At 50.0% G+C, this 16688-nt stretch overlaps 1 long non-coding RNA gene across 1 annotated transcript in view; it reads right to left on the minus strand.

The window, feature by feature from the left end:
- The window catches only part of LOC132350896 (uncharacterized), a 476060-nt gene that overhangs the window by 378740 nt on the left and 80632 nt on the right, over window positions 1–16688 (minus strand). Inside the window, exon 2 of the long non-coding RNA XR_009498040.1 lies at window positions 9470–9624. This is a non-coding gene — a long non-coding RNA (uncharacterized LOC132350896). The remainder of the gene's footprint in view (window positions 1–9469; window positions 9625–16688) is intronic.

Raw genomic sequence — 16688 nt, forward strand, 5'->3', positions numbered from 1 at the left:
GTGCATCTACCAGGCACACGCAGGCCCCTTACTGACCAGCAGAGCAAATGTATGAGCTTCCCGTGGCCGCTGTAACAGAAGACCACAAACTAGTGGCTTAAAGCAACCCAAACTTACTCTTCTACAGTTCTGGAGGTAAGAAGTCCTAAATTCAAGCCGCTGGCAGGGCTGGTATCTTCCGGCGGCTTCGGGGAAATTCGTGTCCTTGCCTTTCCAGCGCCGAGAAGACACCTGCATCCTTGGCTCCTGGGCCCTTCCCCACATCACTCTGACCCCTTCTCGACATCAGACCCTGCCCCTCCTGCCCCCTCTCCTGTAAGGACCCTTGTGATGACATTGGACCCACCCAGATAACCTAGGATAATCTCCCCATCTCAAGAGTCTTAACTTAATCACACCTGCAAAGCGCCCTTTGCCATGTAAGGTCTCATATTCACAGGTTTGGAGGATCAGGATGAGGACATCTGTGGGGCCTTTATGACATCTACCGCAGGGAATTCTGGTTTTCTCTGTAGTTCTCCAATACAGGATGGTTCATGAATGTTCTTGCACGTATATCAAACCATAAACTTTTATTCTAAATATATGGGCTATGAGCTCAGAAGTAAGCCTGTCTTGGGGGCAGGGGTGTAGAGGAGGGACAAACTATGGGAAATGTCCTCCACCGAGGCCACCGAGTCCTGCATGATCCTGGCAGGCGCCTGAGGCTGGACGCTCCCAGCCCGGCGAGGAGGGGCCGGCTCTGGAGAACCCCGGCATCGTCATGAGGGTGTGCGCCCCGGCACCTCCTCAGCTCTCTGGAAACTGCACCTCATTTTGTAGCCACAGACCTCCCGCCCGTCTCGGGCTTGTGATCATCGGACACATTTCCCAGGCAAGCACCTGTCATCGCTCTCTCCGGGGGCTTCTCGGAGACTCAAGCAGCACCCCTCGACCTGACGCCTGGTCTCTGTTCTCCCCGCTCTTTCCTGGGGTGTGCCCGGCTCACAGGGGAGGCCCTGTCTTGGGTATGGGGGTTTTGGGGGAGAGCAGGAGGCCCGCTTGCAGGGGCTGTAGTCGGGCTCTGGAGGGATGATGTACAGACCTTGAAGACTTGTGGTCTGATGCTGGGACTTCATATAAGATCCTCAGGCAGACTCTGGGGAGGGGTCCAGAGCACCCTCCCAACCTAGGTGGGGAGTAACGTGGGGGCAGGTATATTACAAGGGCTCTGTCAGCTGCAAGAGATAGAAAATCCAATTCAAACTGGCTTGAGCAAAAGAAAATGTACGGGCTCATACACTGAATACTTCAGAGGTTAATGGCTTCAGGCACAGTGGGATCCAGGAGCTCAGACAATGTCATCAGGAATTCTTGTATTCCCTCCCTCAGCTCTGCTTTCAGTGGTGCTTTCCAGGGCCAACCTGCACTTGCACAACCCTGAGTCTGACACCTCCTTAAATTCTGCACCCCTGGGCCCCACTGGCCTCTTGCTAGTCCCAGCTCTGGTGTTGTCTTAAGCAGACTTTCCTCTCATGATGACAGAATGGCTGCAGTGCTCCAGCCCTCTGTACTTCCAGATTTGGTTCTATTGGAAGGACAGAGTCCCCTTCCCCAGCTCAAACAGAAGTGTCAGAATTTAGTCTTAGTGGCTGATTGCCAACCTCACCCAGGGGCCTGGGCCCAGCTACATGGGCTGGGGGCTGGGAAGGGGTCCTTCGCCCACAGACAAACTATGGACTAGACGCAGGGCAGCAAAAGCCACAAGTGTCCCCCTCAGCCAGGCTCTCACCACAAGGCAGAGTCCAGGCCCAATCCCACTCTGACACTCAGAGGTTGGGCCTTTGGCAGTGGACGCTGGCCTATTTCTGACCCAAACTGCAGACAGCAATTTGTACCCGGTTCCTTAAGAGTAAGGGCTATAAAAATGCCAAAGAAGCAAAGCTAACCGCTGGACACTGGGCAAAGACTTGAAGCCCTGGTAGGAAACACACCCTCCCCACTAGTGGACACAGAGGAAACGTCCCCCAAAGATATGCCCAGGTCCTAACCCTGGTTACCTGTGAATGTGACCTTATTTGGAAATAAGGCCTTTGCAGATGTACTTTAGGTAAGTATCTCAAGATGAGATCATGCTGGATTAGGGTGGCCCTAAACCCAATGAATGATGTCCTTAGAAGAGATGGCAGCAGAGAGCACATACGGAGACGCGAGGAGAAGCCGTGTGAAGACACGTCTTTGGGGGACACTTTTCACCCCACCACAGTAAGCATCGTGATCGTCTTCAAAATCACCTGTCTCTCCCCTTGCAGGGGCCCGAGCCTCTCCCGCAGCCCAGGTTCCCAAGCCTCACCTGGAAAAGAAAGCCCATGCCCCAAGTGAGTTTTTTCTTATCCATCAGCTGACTGAGAAATGAGGTCAAAAAACAGGGGAGGCCCATGGAAAACCAGCTTCCGGGGAACACTCCGCCTGGAGTTCCAGCCTAGACTGAACGGCCTCTGAAATCTGCTACTTGATGAAAATTATAAATGCTCCTAATTGTGTCTCCCCACTCAGCTCTGTCTGCCTCCAACTTTCCTCGAAATGAGCTTCATCTTTGTCACACCAGCATGCAAATCTAGAAAACAATGTGGGTCCCAGAGGCTCTCAGATCCAATGTGATCATAGCGTCCTGGTCGGCAGTGATGTCAGCTCAGATATCTCACGCCTGGAGAGAAGGCCCAGAGAGCACGCTGCCGGTCTGCTCCACGGTGACAGGGACAAGTACAGGAGGGGACAAAGCCACCCTGCCAGGCCTGCGTTATCTGATAAAATATTCCTTGTGAGATCAAAGTGAAATTTAGAACTAGAGATTCTAAAAACATTTCCTTAATGTCGCACAGATGATCTCTAAAAATACTTTATCTGAGCAAGGCGTTCGTTCTCCCCGGAAGAAAGTAACGCCAGCAAATGAATGAGGGCTTCTCTCCTGAAGTTTAGCTCCATCCATGGACGGTCCCCGACTCGTGGCTCAACTTAGGATTTTCCAACTTTATGATGGTGTGAAAGTGACGTGCATACAGTAGAAACCGCGTACTTCAGGTTTTGAATTAGGATCTTCTCCCGGGCTAGCGAGAGGGGGTCCGATCCTCTCTCGTGATGCTGGGCAGCGGCTGCAACCCCCGGTCAGCCCCGCGATCTCGGGGTTGAAAACCAGCACACTTCCAACCATCCTGGACCCAGACAGCCACTGTGTTTTTCACTTTCAGTGCAGTACCCAATAAATTACATGAGACATTCAACACTTTATTATAAAATAGGCCTTGTTTCCCCAAGTGTAGGCTAATGTCCGTGTTCTGAGCACTTTTGAGGGAGGCTGGGCTGAGCTGTGAAGTTCAGGAGGGGAGGTGTAGTAAATGCATTTCAACTTATGATCTTTCCGACTCACGATGCTTTATGAGGACGCGACTCCATCACAGGTGGAGGAAGACCTGTATATCCTGACTATTCCGTCCGGAGAGCAGGAAGGAGGGCCCTCAGGGACAGCCCTGTGAGACCGAGAAAGGGGCCCACAGACTCAGGTCAGAAACACCTGGGTCTCTGCAGCACCCATGGCCCAGGCTGGCCACCCGTCCTATCAGTGAAGCACCGGCCCGGGCCTCCTGGTCAGGCCCCCGCATGAACAGTGCTCCGCGTTCTCTGCTTGTGCCGACAGACGTCAGCCCTGACGGCGTCGTTGGACCTTCAGCATCTCAGTCACCTTTGGGGCTGGCTCATCCTGGGAGCGTGGCGCTCCGGGCTTTGCTTGCGTCCACTCGTCACAGCGGCCTTGAGAGGTGACACTACTGTTGTTCTCATTCTCAGAAGAAGAAACCATGGACAGAGAAGGGAGTGACTCTCCTGAGGTCATGCAGGTCCCACCCAGCCGACAGGCCTTGAGAGCCCAGCCTCTCGAGGCCCCGTCAGCCCGAGGTCACGCCCAGAGCCCTGCTACAGCAGAAGCCAGGGCCCCCCAACCCAGGCCCTGAACAGGCTCCAAGGACCAGTGGAGAACTCCCTGTGGCCCTCCAGGACCCCTGCTATGTCGCTCAGGAGTCAAGACGGCTCTCTACCCCGCACGGTCCTTTCCAGCCACGCACTCTGTGTCCCCACGAGGTGCCTCCACCTCAAGGTCCAGGCTCAGCCTCGGAGAAGCCACAGGGAAAAAGCAGAGTCTCGCTCAATGAGATGACTTCCTCTTCCCTCGGAAGAGGCCAGGGTGGTGAGGACGGAGGCCCGAGCTTCCCCAGGGAAGAGCCAGGCAGCCTCGGCCAGACTCTCCGGGAGAGCGTCACCACGTCCAAGAGGGCAGTGTCTGTCAGTGTCAACACATCCAAGAGGACAGTGGAAAGATGGAAAGCATAGTGGGGAGGGCGGCAGGGCACCGGATCCCCCCAGGCTGAGCGGTGGAGGAAGGAGAAGGGGAGGCCCCCAATGCTCAAGGCTGGTGCCCAAGTGCGGGGTGAGAGCGGCAAGTCACCCTCCTCCCAGAGGACCAGGCGGGCCAGCACTGGGCACGTCCCCACAGCCAGGATGGACAGGCCATGGAGAACTTACCAGAACATCCCAGATGGCACACACCCCGAGGTCCCTGCAGGACCCCGGAGACCCCAGAGATGGGAGGGGGGCGCTGATAACTGTCGATGGCGAGCATCTCCCCAATGCTGGTGAACGGGGCGTAAAGATGGGCTTTCTGTTCTCTAGAAAAACCAAGTAATGTGACATGCATTGCTCCCCAATGTCGTGGAGCAAACGCAGAGCAAATTAAGGTGTGTAGAAATCACCTGGGGGTCTTGTTAAATGGCAGATTCACAGCTCTGGGGTGGGATTCGGTGTTTCTAGCAAGTTCCCAGGGGATCCTGATGCTTCTGGCCCCACAGATCACACTCTGAGTAGACCTTTTCCTCACCCCACTTTCCCTCCCCTTGAAATGACAATTCAGGTCTCAGGTGCGTCCCTTCAGTAAGAGCTTAGTTAGGATATTCTGGAACCATCAGCCTTCCAGCAGCCAGGGAAGCCGTTCCCCGAGATCGTGGCTATTCTCTGCCTGGTCAACACCCACACTCTCTCCACAGCACCCTCTGTCCTGTGTCTCTGCTTCCTGCAATTGAGGAAAACCGAGACTCCATGTCCACAGGGAGTGCCATAAGCTACCGAAGAGAAGAGAAGAAACACAGACGGCCGTGATCGGGCCCGAAAGGACTGTGACGAGCTTGCCAGGGAGGAGACCCGATGCGCTGGGACACAGTGAGATCAACGACATCGTCAGGCTGCCAGCTTCTCCCCTGATCAGCCATGGGGCTGCTGGTTCACGTTCACCTCCAAGAACTGACCTGACTGTTCCAGGGAGTCTCCTGGTCAATTCAAACAGCACCTGATATGAGACCTTCCAATGTTTTTTTCTGTCTCTCTTCTACCCTAGTTCTCTAACTGACTGGGAATTAACTGCATGATAACCATGATAATTAACCCATAACCCTGACTCGTGGCAAGCTGATTAGGTGAGCAGAGGGAGAAATTATAAAAACGCAAACCCAACCCAATGAGAGATTTAACTATTCCTGAGGATATACAGGCTTAGGTCAATGAAGAAAGTTAGGGAATCTAATTTGGGTCTTGGGCTGGAAAACCCTTCCCTCTGGGTGATCTGCCCAGGGGCTCCCTGGTCCTGGCTGCAGCTCTGAGCATAGCTGTGGGCCTTTCCTACTACCAGAAAGAATGAAGAGAAGCAAGGGCAGCCCCCCTGCAAACAAGGGCTATTACTGCAAAGAGAGAGCGATGGGTGAAAACAGAATCTAAGATATGTTGTCAGCACTTGTCACAAGCTTTGAAAGTGTTTATGTCTTTTAACCCAGAATTTTTTTGGAAATTATTCAAAATAGAAAAAACACTCTAGATTAAACACAGAAGTTTGAATAAATGCATTTATACCGGCTACCTACAAAAAACTCACTAAAATAAAAGCAAAAGGATAAAAATAACATTGGTTCGGGCTTCCCTGGTGGCGCAGTGGTTAAGAATCCGCCTGCCAATGCAGGAGACACGGGTTTAAGCCCTGGTCCGGGAAGATCCCACATGCCGCGGAGCAGCTAAGCCCTTGCGCCACAACTACTGAGCCTGCGCTCTAGAGCCCGCGAGCCACAACTACTGACCCTGCATGCCACAACTACTGAAGCCCGCGCCTAGAGGCCGTGCTCCGCAACAAAAGAAGCCACCACAATGAGACGCCCGCTCACCACAACGAAGAGTAGCCCCCCGCTTGCCGCAATTAGAAAAAGCCCGCGCGCAGCAACAAAGACCCAACGCAGCCAGAAATTAATTAATTAATTAAATTTTAAAAATTAAAAAAAAAAATAACATTGGTTCATATGGACAGAATCTAAGTATGGAAGTAAGTCAACAGCAAAAAAATTTTGGAAAATACAAAGCAAATGGATCATTCCACTTCTGGTTATGGATAAATTGCTCCTATTGGACTAACCCTCCCACACATACAAACTAAAAGTTTTAGACAATATTTTTCTAAGTCTGAAGGCCCTGGAGAGTGATCAAAAGCAGGTGGACACTGGAGGGAGTAGATATTTGGAAAAAGGGAACAGCATGGGGTGAATTTCCCATTCTTATGACTTTTAGTCTACAAGCAGGTCCAAATGTGAGACATTCAGGGCAGCTAAACTTCCATAGCAAATGCTCAGTCTTTCTGGCTTAAAGAACCAGAGGAAGGAGTTTGGAGCAACCATGACCACTGGAGAATAAATGGGAAATACTGGCGGGGAGACAGCCAGGCCAGGAGAAGGAATTCTGTGTATAAACTCAACCCAAATCTCTGGCTGACCACTGAACAACACAGACACAGGGCAGGCTCCAAGCTGCCCTGCTAAGACTGAAAGAACTGAACTTGGATATGAGCTATTCATACCACAAGAGAGAGAGGATTTGAAGTTTGAGTTCAGTCACATATACTGCCTGATTAACAAAGAAAATAAGTACTCTTTGGAGACACAGAACAAAATACAGAGTCTCTATGACATACCACTCACAAAGTTAGGATATAATCTAAAAGTACAAGATATATGAAGAAACAGGAAAACAAAATAATCATAAATATGCATGTACCTAATAGAATTTCAAACTCCATGAAGCAAAAATTGATAGAATTAAAAGGACAGATAATTCCACAAACACTGTTAAAGATTTTAAATTTCCTTCCCTCAGAAATTAATAGAACAAATAGATTAAAAATGAGTAAACTATAGATTTGCTCTTTACCACAACCAAAAACTGCATAATACACGTTCTTTGCAAGTCCACCTAGCATGTTCACCAAGACACACTATACAGGCCAATAGAATAAGACTTATTAAATGTAAAGGGGTTAAAATCATATAGTATGTTCTCTGACCAAAGTGGAATTAAATTAGAAATTAATAATCATATTTCAAAAAACAGTGTGTGAAAATTAGACATACTTCTAAATAATCCATATCGCATAGAAAAATACATGAGGGAAATTTAGAAAATATTCACAGTGAATGACAATGAAAATACAAATCATATGATTTTTGGAATGTGCTGAGATTTATAACTTCAGATATTTATATTAGAAAAAAACAGTTGAAAAATTAATGAATGAATGTACAACCCAAGAACCTAGTAAAAGAAGAGCAAAGTAAACCCAAATTAAACAGAAGGAAGGAAATAATAAAATCAATGAAATAGAAAACAAACAAGAGCAATAAAATTTATAAACCCCTAGCTGTGTACTGGTTAAAAAAAGAGAAAAAGGACAAATTATCAATTTCAGGAATGAAGGGTGGACTATTGCTATAGAACCTACAGATTTTAAAAGGAAAATAAAGGAGTATTTGAATAAGTTTATGCCAACAAATTTGGTGACTTAGATGAAATGGACAAATTTTGTGAAAAATACGCAGCTTACCAAATTTGACACAGATGAAACATATAATCTGAATAGCCCCATATATGTTAAAGAAGAAAATAACACCACTCTTGTACAAACTCTTTCAGAAGATAAAAGAGGGGGGAACATTTGCCAATCCATTATATGAGGCCAGCATAATTCTAATACAATAACCTGAAAAGTATACTACAATAAAAGAAAATCACAGAAAAGGATACCTCATGAAACATGCAAATTTCCTTAACAAAATATTAGCAGATATAAAGAGGATAATATCACATGACCATGTGAGAATCATCCCAAGAATACAAGGTTGGTTTAGCATTAGAAAAGCAATAAATATAAGCCACATTATTAACAGGATAAAAGAAAATCATATGATTATTTCAATAGATGTGAAAAAAGCATTTGCTCATTTAACAAAACTCAACAATCATTCACGGTTTTTAAAACCTCAGCAAACTAGGATTAGAAAGGAACATGTTCAATCTGCTAAAGGGATCTTAAAAAAAAAAAAAAAACAGCTAAAGTTATACTGAATGTTAAAAGACTGAATACGTCCCCCCCCTAATGCAGGGAATAATGCAATGACATCTACTCTCAGTACACATACTCAGTTATTATACTAGAAGTCCTAACCATTGTAATCAGACAAGAAAAAGCAAATAAACAGCATAGGGATTAGAAAAGGAGAAGTAAAACTATCTATTTGCATATAACCCCATTGCCTACAGAGAAAATCCTAAGGAATTTATGAAACTATTAGAACTAATAAATGAATTAGCAAGGTCCCAGAACACATGTTTAAAACACAACAATAGGCTGTAAATTTATATCCTAGCAAAAAACAATTGGAAAATGAAATTTTTAAAATTCCTTTTGCAATAGCATGAAAAAACAAAATACTTAGCAATGAATTCACTAAGTATATGCAATACCTGTTCACTAAAAACCACAAAATATTACAAAGAGACATTAAATAAGACCTAAATAAATGAAGACACATCCCATGTTCATGGCTTTGAAGACTCAGTATTGTTAAGAATGTCAACTACCCCAAAATTTCTCTATAAATTTAACATAATCTCAATCAAAAGCACAGCTGGCTTCTATGCAGAAATTCACAAGCTGGTTCTAAAATTTGTATGGAAATGCAAAGAAAGTACCTTAAAATGCCAAAACAATGTTAGAAAAGAAAAATAATGTTGGCAGACTTACTACCTGACTTCAATACTTACTACAAAGCTAGAGTAATCAAGGCAGTGTGACACTGGTATAAAATACCAACAAATACATCAATGAAACAGGATAGAGAGAGCAAAAGGAGATTCAGCAAAGGCACAGAAGTGGAGATTCAGCGAAGGCACAGAAATGATCTAATATGAAAAGGAACATCTTTACAGCAAACGGTGTTGGAACAGCCAGGTACTTGAAAATAAAGTCCTTGACCCTTACCACATGCTGTACACAAAATTTAATTCAAAATGTATCACAAGCCTAAACATTAAGGCTTAAAGAATATAGCTGCTAGAAGAAAACGTAGGAGAGTACCTTTGAGACTCAGGGGTCTGTCGGTCAAGCCAAACAGCCGTCATGCACAGCACCATCCTCTTCTGAAAATTCCGGCATCCAGGCTTCAAACGCAGAGCTCCATCGGAAGGATTCTGAGCGCCCCCAAAATCCTGCCTGGCTTCAGCCCCGATGACCTAGAATGGACACAGTGATCAATAGCACTTTCATTCTGATTCCAGGAAGAAAATTCTTAATAACTCTATCGATCCTGCTCAAAAGGGCTTCAGTTTAGGGCAGCACTCACTGAACAGAAGGGTGATGTCAAAACTGCCAGCTTGACACTAATGTCAACTTTAAAAGAAACTGACACCACAGAAAGCCCGCCAGGGAGACGCTGAACCTTTAGGCATCTGGGAGCAGTGACCAGACAAGGTGCTCGGCACAGAACTGCTGAGCAGCGGGCCATTCTGTTTGCCACGGCCAGCGTGTGCCCACTCCTGGCTGCTCTCCGACCAGTGGGGACACACCTCCGGCCCCTCCCCTAGGGAGGCGGGCCCTCTCCAAGACCCAGTGCACCCTTCTATCAGCCGTGGTCCCAGTGACTCCCACCTGAGACACCTGGGGAAGAAAAGGGTCATGATGCGGCGGCTGGGAGTGTGGATTGTGCAAAGGTAAGAGTCTTCCACACCCAAAAGGGCAGAGATGGGACCAGTGGTCCCCACACAGACAGCACTGCATTCACCACAGACAGGAAACCACATCCTCAGTTACACGAGCCAGTAAATCCCCTTTTCTGCCCAGGGCTCTTTCGGCAATTACAGTGGTAAGTTACAATGCTGTAAATGACAATATTCAGAAGTTTCAAAAATGAAAAGGCACTGGTTTTAGGGGAAAAAAAGAAGAGGGAGCTAGAAAGATGGATTTAAAGGAATACTGAGATTCAGGCGACATGGTGGGGACAGGAGAGGACTGACCCCCTCCCTGCCGTCCCCACGCCCACCCGCCCCTCCCCCCCCTCGGACCAACTCCAGCTTCCAGCGGCGGACCCCAGGCAGCCCCTTCCTCTGGTCACGGTGGCCAGATAAGGGATCAGCCCAGGACACGGGGCAGGCTGACCACGGCCAAGGAAACCCGATTCTGTGGTCTTTCCTGGGAGACGGGAACAGGAGCGGGGAAGCGGCCAGAGCGTATGTCCTTCCTGCCCCAGGAGGGGCTGGGAGAGGAGGCCAGGCCGGGAGCAGGGCCGCGCGCGGGGTTCGCCACAGCCTCTGAGGGCCGCCCCGCATCTTCACGGCCCAGGCTGGTCTGCGTCAGCTCATCTACCAGCCACCTGGAACAACGTCCAAACCGAGGCCGAGAAGCCCCCCGCTTACTGTGCACTGGCCACCCGCCCGATTCCGAGCTTCCACGCTCGTCCCTTCTGGTGGTGGTTCCGACACAGGACTTTCAAGTTGGAAAGTGAACTCTGGTTCAGCCGGGCCCTCTCTCGCCCGTCACATGACCCCGCGGATGCCTAACTGACCCGCAAATCGCCCATCTTCCAGGCTCCCGAAATAGCTCAGCTTGTTCCCTCTCTTCACCAAGCGCCAGGAAAAGAGCACATTTGGGCCTCAGCCTGTGGGTGGTAGACACAGCCCGGGCCCCAGAGCCTTCTGACATCCCCGCCACGGAGCCCCGTTCTGTCGGCCTGGCTCAGACCGACACCCAGAGGCCTCGTGCTTCCATCCTGCGGAGGAGACCGTGGGTTTCCTGCCCCGGTTACCGCGGGCCGGCGTCCAGGACCCACCGTGCTGTGCAGGAGTGGGCGAGCTCGGGCCTGGGCTGCGCCGTGAGGGAGGACGAGGGCCTCCGCCCCACCCTGCAGTCTCTGCGGGCGAAAGCCAGCGCCCGTGACAGCAAAAGCATCCTTCCCAGAGCGCCGTGAGAGCCACCCGTGGACCCAGCCACGCAGTGGGTTCTGTCACAAACCCTGCCCTCCCTTCGGGGCCAGCAGAAGGGCAGAGGCGCCATCTCGTCTCCTCCAGCGCTAACCTGGGTGCCCCGAGGGCAGGTGCTGGGTGGGCGGCCCTGCCAGAGCCCCTGCTTCACTCACGCTGCGGACCGTCCCCGGCTGACAGATGGCGGGGTCGCCGGTCAGACCTGGCCTGTCCCTCTCACAGCCAGAGCTGCTGTCGGTCAGGCAGCCCCAGGCCCCGGGCCCGGACCCTGATGGCACGCTGGCCTTGGAGGCCCGGCCTTCAGAAGAGCTGCCCAGTTTCCTCTGTTTTGTCACCGCTTCAAATCCAGCCAGGCCCCCTGCTGGCAGCGCTGCAGGAGCCCTGGGGACAGGCTGGGGAGGGGGCCCGCCCAGCCGGGGCAGAGCAGGCAGGCGGGGTGCGCAGCCTGGCCAGGCGGCTTCCGCCCGGGGCCCTGGGATGCAGCTGCAGCAGCAGAAGGCAGGCAGAGCATCCTCCGGCATACTGACTGCTTTTAAGGGGTTTTACTTCAGCCTCTTTGTCTTCCCAGCGCTTCATGTGCTAATCTACCACGCTGTCCTGGCGTTGAGTTGCGTTCCTTTATCACGAGGTTAAACTGGGAGAGTCTCAATGTAAATCAGATTGCCTTTCAAGGCAATCCAGTTCCCCCCACCTGCCTGGAGCCGCCCCCCTTGGCAGCCACCCTCACCCTCCGCTGGGTGTCCCGGCATCACCTCCCCAGGCAGCTGGGGGAGCACGTCTAAACCTACACTTAAGCACAGCTCCCCACTGTCTGAAATCCTTATATGCGGCTGTCTGTTGTATGGCTTTCTGGGTCCAAAAGGGACTCCCCTGCCACCTGCTCCCATTACCCCCGCCCCGTCCTGGCTCCCGGCCTTCCTAGGCCTTCCCACCCGCTGCCCCCTCTGCCAGAATACCCCCCTCTCCCCTGGGAACCCCGCTCATCCTTCAGTGATCAGCTCCCCCGGCGACTTCTCCCAGGGCTCCCGGGCCCCTCGCCACCACACCCCCAGCTCGCGCCGCACTTGTGATGAAGTGATTAATCGTGTGCTTGTTGAATACGGTCTCCCCTTCCAGGAGGTGGTATCTCTGTGACTTTAGTGACCCTCTCGCTCTCCACCGCGTGTCCTGCTCCAGAGGTATCGTTCCATCCACGAACGAGGGAAAGGATGAACAGGACACAGAAAAGGATCCCACGTGGAACCGCACAATTCAAGCACTTGACGGAACCAGTGATTTCACTAAAATCCGCTGAAATATCCCTTCTCACAAGTGTGTCCACACGTTGGTACAGACATGCGACACGTGCGCAATATGTAGGAAACAATAATAGGGCCATCGCCTACATACCGTTCCACACGTGCTTCCTTCCCTGAAGGTGCGTGCTGGTCACGGCGAGTCCTCGCTGAGCTCACCCCCTCCCCAGGCGCTCCCTGTCCTAAGCACTCTGCTTTTACTGACTCATGTAATCCTCACAGGGACCCTAGGAGGCGCGCTGTCTGATGACTGCATCTTACAGGCGAGGAACGTGGCAATAATCCCCCCTCAGCTGCACGTAGCAAGTGACGGAGCTCAGACGTGAATGCAGGGCTCCTGCTCCACATCCAGAACTCCAAGCCACCAGCCCCGCTGCGGCTCCGAGAGAGAGAGGGTCCTTCAGACCCAGGCCCACCCCCCGGAGGGTCACGGAGCTGTTCTTCGCATGCACGTGCACTAATTGACATAACCGCTCTCCAACTGGGGACACTGCAAATGAGTAACTGTGCAGACAGTGACGTGCATTTGCTAAACATTTCCTGAGGATAAATTCCTAGAAACGGGCCTGTTGCATTAAAAATCCCCCTTAAGTGCAAAGAAATCCAGAGCTTCCCAGAGCTGCACGGAGGCTCCTTTCTCTCTGCCCCCAGCCAGCTCGGAGGGATCAGAACGGAGGCTCCTTTCTCTCTGCCCCCAGCCAGCTCAGGGGGATCAGAACGGAAGCTCCTTTCTCTCTGCCCCCAGCCAGCTCGGGGGGGATCAGAACGGAAGCTCCCTTCTCTCTGCCCCCAGTCAGCTCAGGGGGGTCAGAACGGAGGCTCTTTTCTCTCTGCCCCCAGCCAGCTCAAGGGGATCAGAACGGAAGCTCCTTTCTCTCTGCCCCCAGCCAGCTCGGGGGGGGGGGGGGGGATCAGAACGGAAGCTCCCTTCTCTCTGCCCCCAGCCAGCTCGGGGGGTCAGAGCTGAAGGCGGCCAGACCCATGCACGCATCCGGCAGTTTGGCCAGACCAGGGAGCCAGGTACAGCCTCCGCCTCCCCACGTGTGACCCGAGCTCTCCGCCGCGTCTCAGGGACCGCGCAGGAGCGCCAGTCCCGGGCGTGCATACCAGGCCTCACACGCTGGCTGGAGGGGGCCAACGACTGGCCCAACCGGGTTGGGGGTTTGCCCGTCACAGAGCGGAGAGTTACTGTAAGAGAAAGCAGCCCCATCCGGGTCACGAAGTCAGGACCAACACAGAAACGTGTCCCCAAGAGGAGACGGGCTGACCCCCAACCTCTCTTCAAGCCTCAGTAAACACTTTACAGTTAGCTCATTCTTGCCATTTAAGGCAAGTGTTAGTTTAATATCTATAAAAGGAATTTTATCTCAATTTCCAAACCCATATTTCAAGTTCTGATCCGGATGCTTTTCAGCTGTCTTTGTTTCTCTGTTCCAGTATTTCGAAGGTGTAACGTGCTGTCCTGCATTCGTGTATTTGTTACTTTCAAGTTTGGAGAAGGTCTACTTTAAAAACGAAATAGGTCTATTAAATACAGACTGGAAATTAAAAGCCTTTTTATAAAGTGGAGGAGAGTGCTTGAGCGGAGGGAAGAGGTGCACCAGAAACCCAGATTAAGGTTAGTTCCCCCGAAAGGCTAAGTTCCACTCCGGAGCAGTTACAGAAAAAGGAAAGCCGCAGGGTAGCCTGTAACACCCAAAGGAAGAGTCTGCTTCGATTATAAAACACAAAAGAGGTGTAGAGGGTTGAACCGTGGCCCCCAGAAGATGCTCCCGTGTCCTCAACCCAGGAACCTGGAACTGTGACCTTATTTAGAAAAAGGATCTTTGCAGAAAAAAATAAATAAGGATCTAAGATGAGATCATTCTGGATCCAATGACAATTGCCCTTATAAGAGACAAAGAGAAGAAGACCCAGACACAGACACAGACACAGAGGGAAGAAGGCCACGTGAATACAGACAGCAGAGGCTACAAAGATGCGCCTACGAGCCAGGAAACGCGGAGGATCGCCTGGAGCCCCCAGACGCCGGAAGAGGCAGCAAGGATCCTCCCTTAGAGCCCCCGCAGCGAGCACAGCATACCGACACCTTGATTTTGGACCTCCAGCCTCCAGAATTGTAAGAGAATACACCTCTGTTGCTTTAAGCCACCCAGTACGTAGTAATCAGTTACAGCAGCCCCAGGAAACAAACCCAGGAGGTATGGCTCTGAGATCTAATTTCTGGGAAAATGCTCCAAAGAAATGCCTTTAAATGATGATGCCAGTAATGATTCCCTTCGGGAATCTGGAAAATCCTGTACACGTGGATTTTGTTATTGACTAAAGGACGGAGTTGTGTGGCTCACACACAAGTGACTGACCTCTTTCTTCAGGAGCTGCCCGAGTTACAAATGAGGAGCTATTGAACTGAAGGTCCCAGGATTTAGAGAAAAAAGCCATGTTTGGTAAAATCCTTTTCCTACAACGAAAGTAGAGAAGACCTTGAGGGCTCAAAGGACAGAAAGTTTTGATTTGGGTAAACAGCTGGGCCTGGGGTCCCAGGAGGAGGAGGAATCTGCCTTTGAGATGCTTCCCACCTACTCGTCACCTAGAGATCATCTGAAAACGTGAAGCCTCCTTCCGGAAGAGCAAGGAAGGACAGGGAGCACTCTTCTCTGGGCAAAAAGGAACGTGTTTTTGTTTCCAGGAAAGAGGAGATGGTGACAGCACACAAAATCCACGTGTCGTCCACGGCCACAACGAGTGAAGGCGGTGGGCTCCCAGCAACGTCACAGCCAACCCTGTGGTCCATCAAGGCGCCAGGGTCACCGAGGGGTATCAGACATCACGCTGGAAAAACCCTTCCCAGGAGTCTGAACTTGCACCGCAACTGGCTGGTGTATCTACAAAGACCCACGATTCCCTTGAATCCCTCCTTCAAGGGAATGAGAAACAGAATGCAAAGTAGTTGAACGTGAGCTCCCAAGGGCTCAAGTCCACTAACATCTCTTTATAAAATTCAAGTTTGATTGAACTCAAGTGATCTAAAAATAATACTACTTCCCCCATGAAAACATGCATCCTTCAAATGATAGTCCAAATCATCCATAAAGTAAATGCAAAGAAACAGACAAGACCAAACCACTCTCAAGCTTAGTTTCTGAGTAAGAATTCAAAGTAAAAGTAATTAAAATCGATATGATTCTTGGGGGTTGGTAATGGCCCCACTTTCTGTGGTTAGTAGGGAGAATACTTCTGGGCCTTTTGGTTGAAAGACCACTGACATCATGCAAACCCAGCAGCCTCTTCTAAGAATATGAAAGGATTCCTCCCTGGTTTGTTCACAGGCAGGGCCTCTTTTCATCCGAGCAAAATCAGTTCTCATCAAAAGGGTTCCTGCTCCCATGGGTCCAAGGTAATGATGCTATATTGGCAGCACTCACTCACCATATTATACATTTTCAAAAAACTATTGATTCCACTACATTTGCATTTAAAAGTTCAACACACCCTTGCAGAGCCATGTGGAGAGTCTATTTCCTGGAACTCTGATTTTTTGAGTTCAATGCTTTCTCCAGAGGTTTTGTAAGTGGTGGGGTTTTTTCTTTCCTCTACAGGGTGGAGAAGGCTTCTTTTTTGCCATATACAAAAGACAAGCTCTTTTGTATTTCCAAGCTCTTGAAAAAAGTCAAGTTTCTTGTGAAAACTCAATGTGGTCCCCAAAAGCCTACTTTGAAAGAAAAAAGTCACATATGAGGTGTAATTCTAGTCAACACGACTGGTATTTCACTAAGCAAGTTAAGTTTACACATCCAAATACGCACAATTTCCTAAAAACAGATCGATTTTTATTCCATTATTGGGAAAACCTCTTTACCAGCTTCTTTCCAGAAGGTATAACAAATTATTTTGAACTGGTAGGAAATCTTCAAATTTGGGGGATGAATCGGAAGTTGGGGAGCAGTCTTTGGTGGCGGGAGTAATACGCTAGGAGGGTGAGTAAAAAGACAGAACATGTTTCTGGCCCACGTAAAAAGTGGTCTG

The sequence above is a fragment of the Balaenoptera ricei genome, chromosome 16 (genome assembly GCF_028023285.1).
Source record: "Balaenoptera ricei isolate mBalRic1 chromosome 16, mBalRic1.hap2, whole genome shotgun sequence".
Taxonomy (NCBI): domain Eukaryota; kingdom Metazoa; phylum Chordata; class Mammalia; order Artiodactyla; family Balaenopteridae; genus Balaenoptera; species Balaenoptera ricei.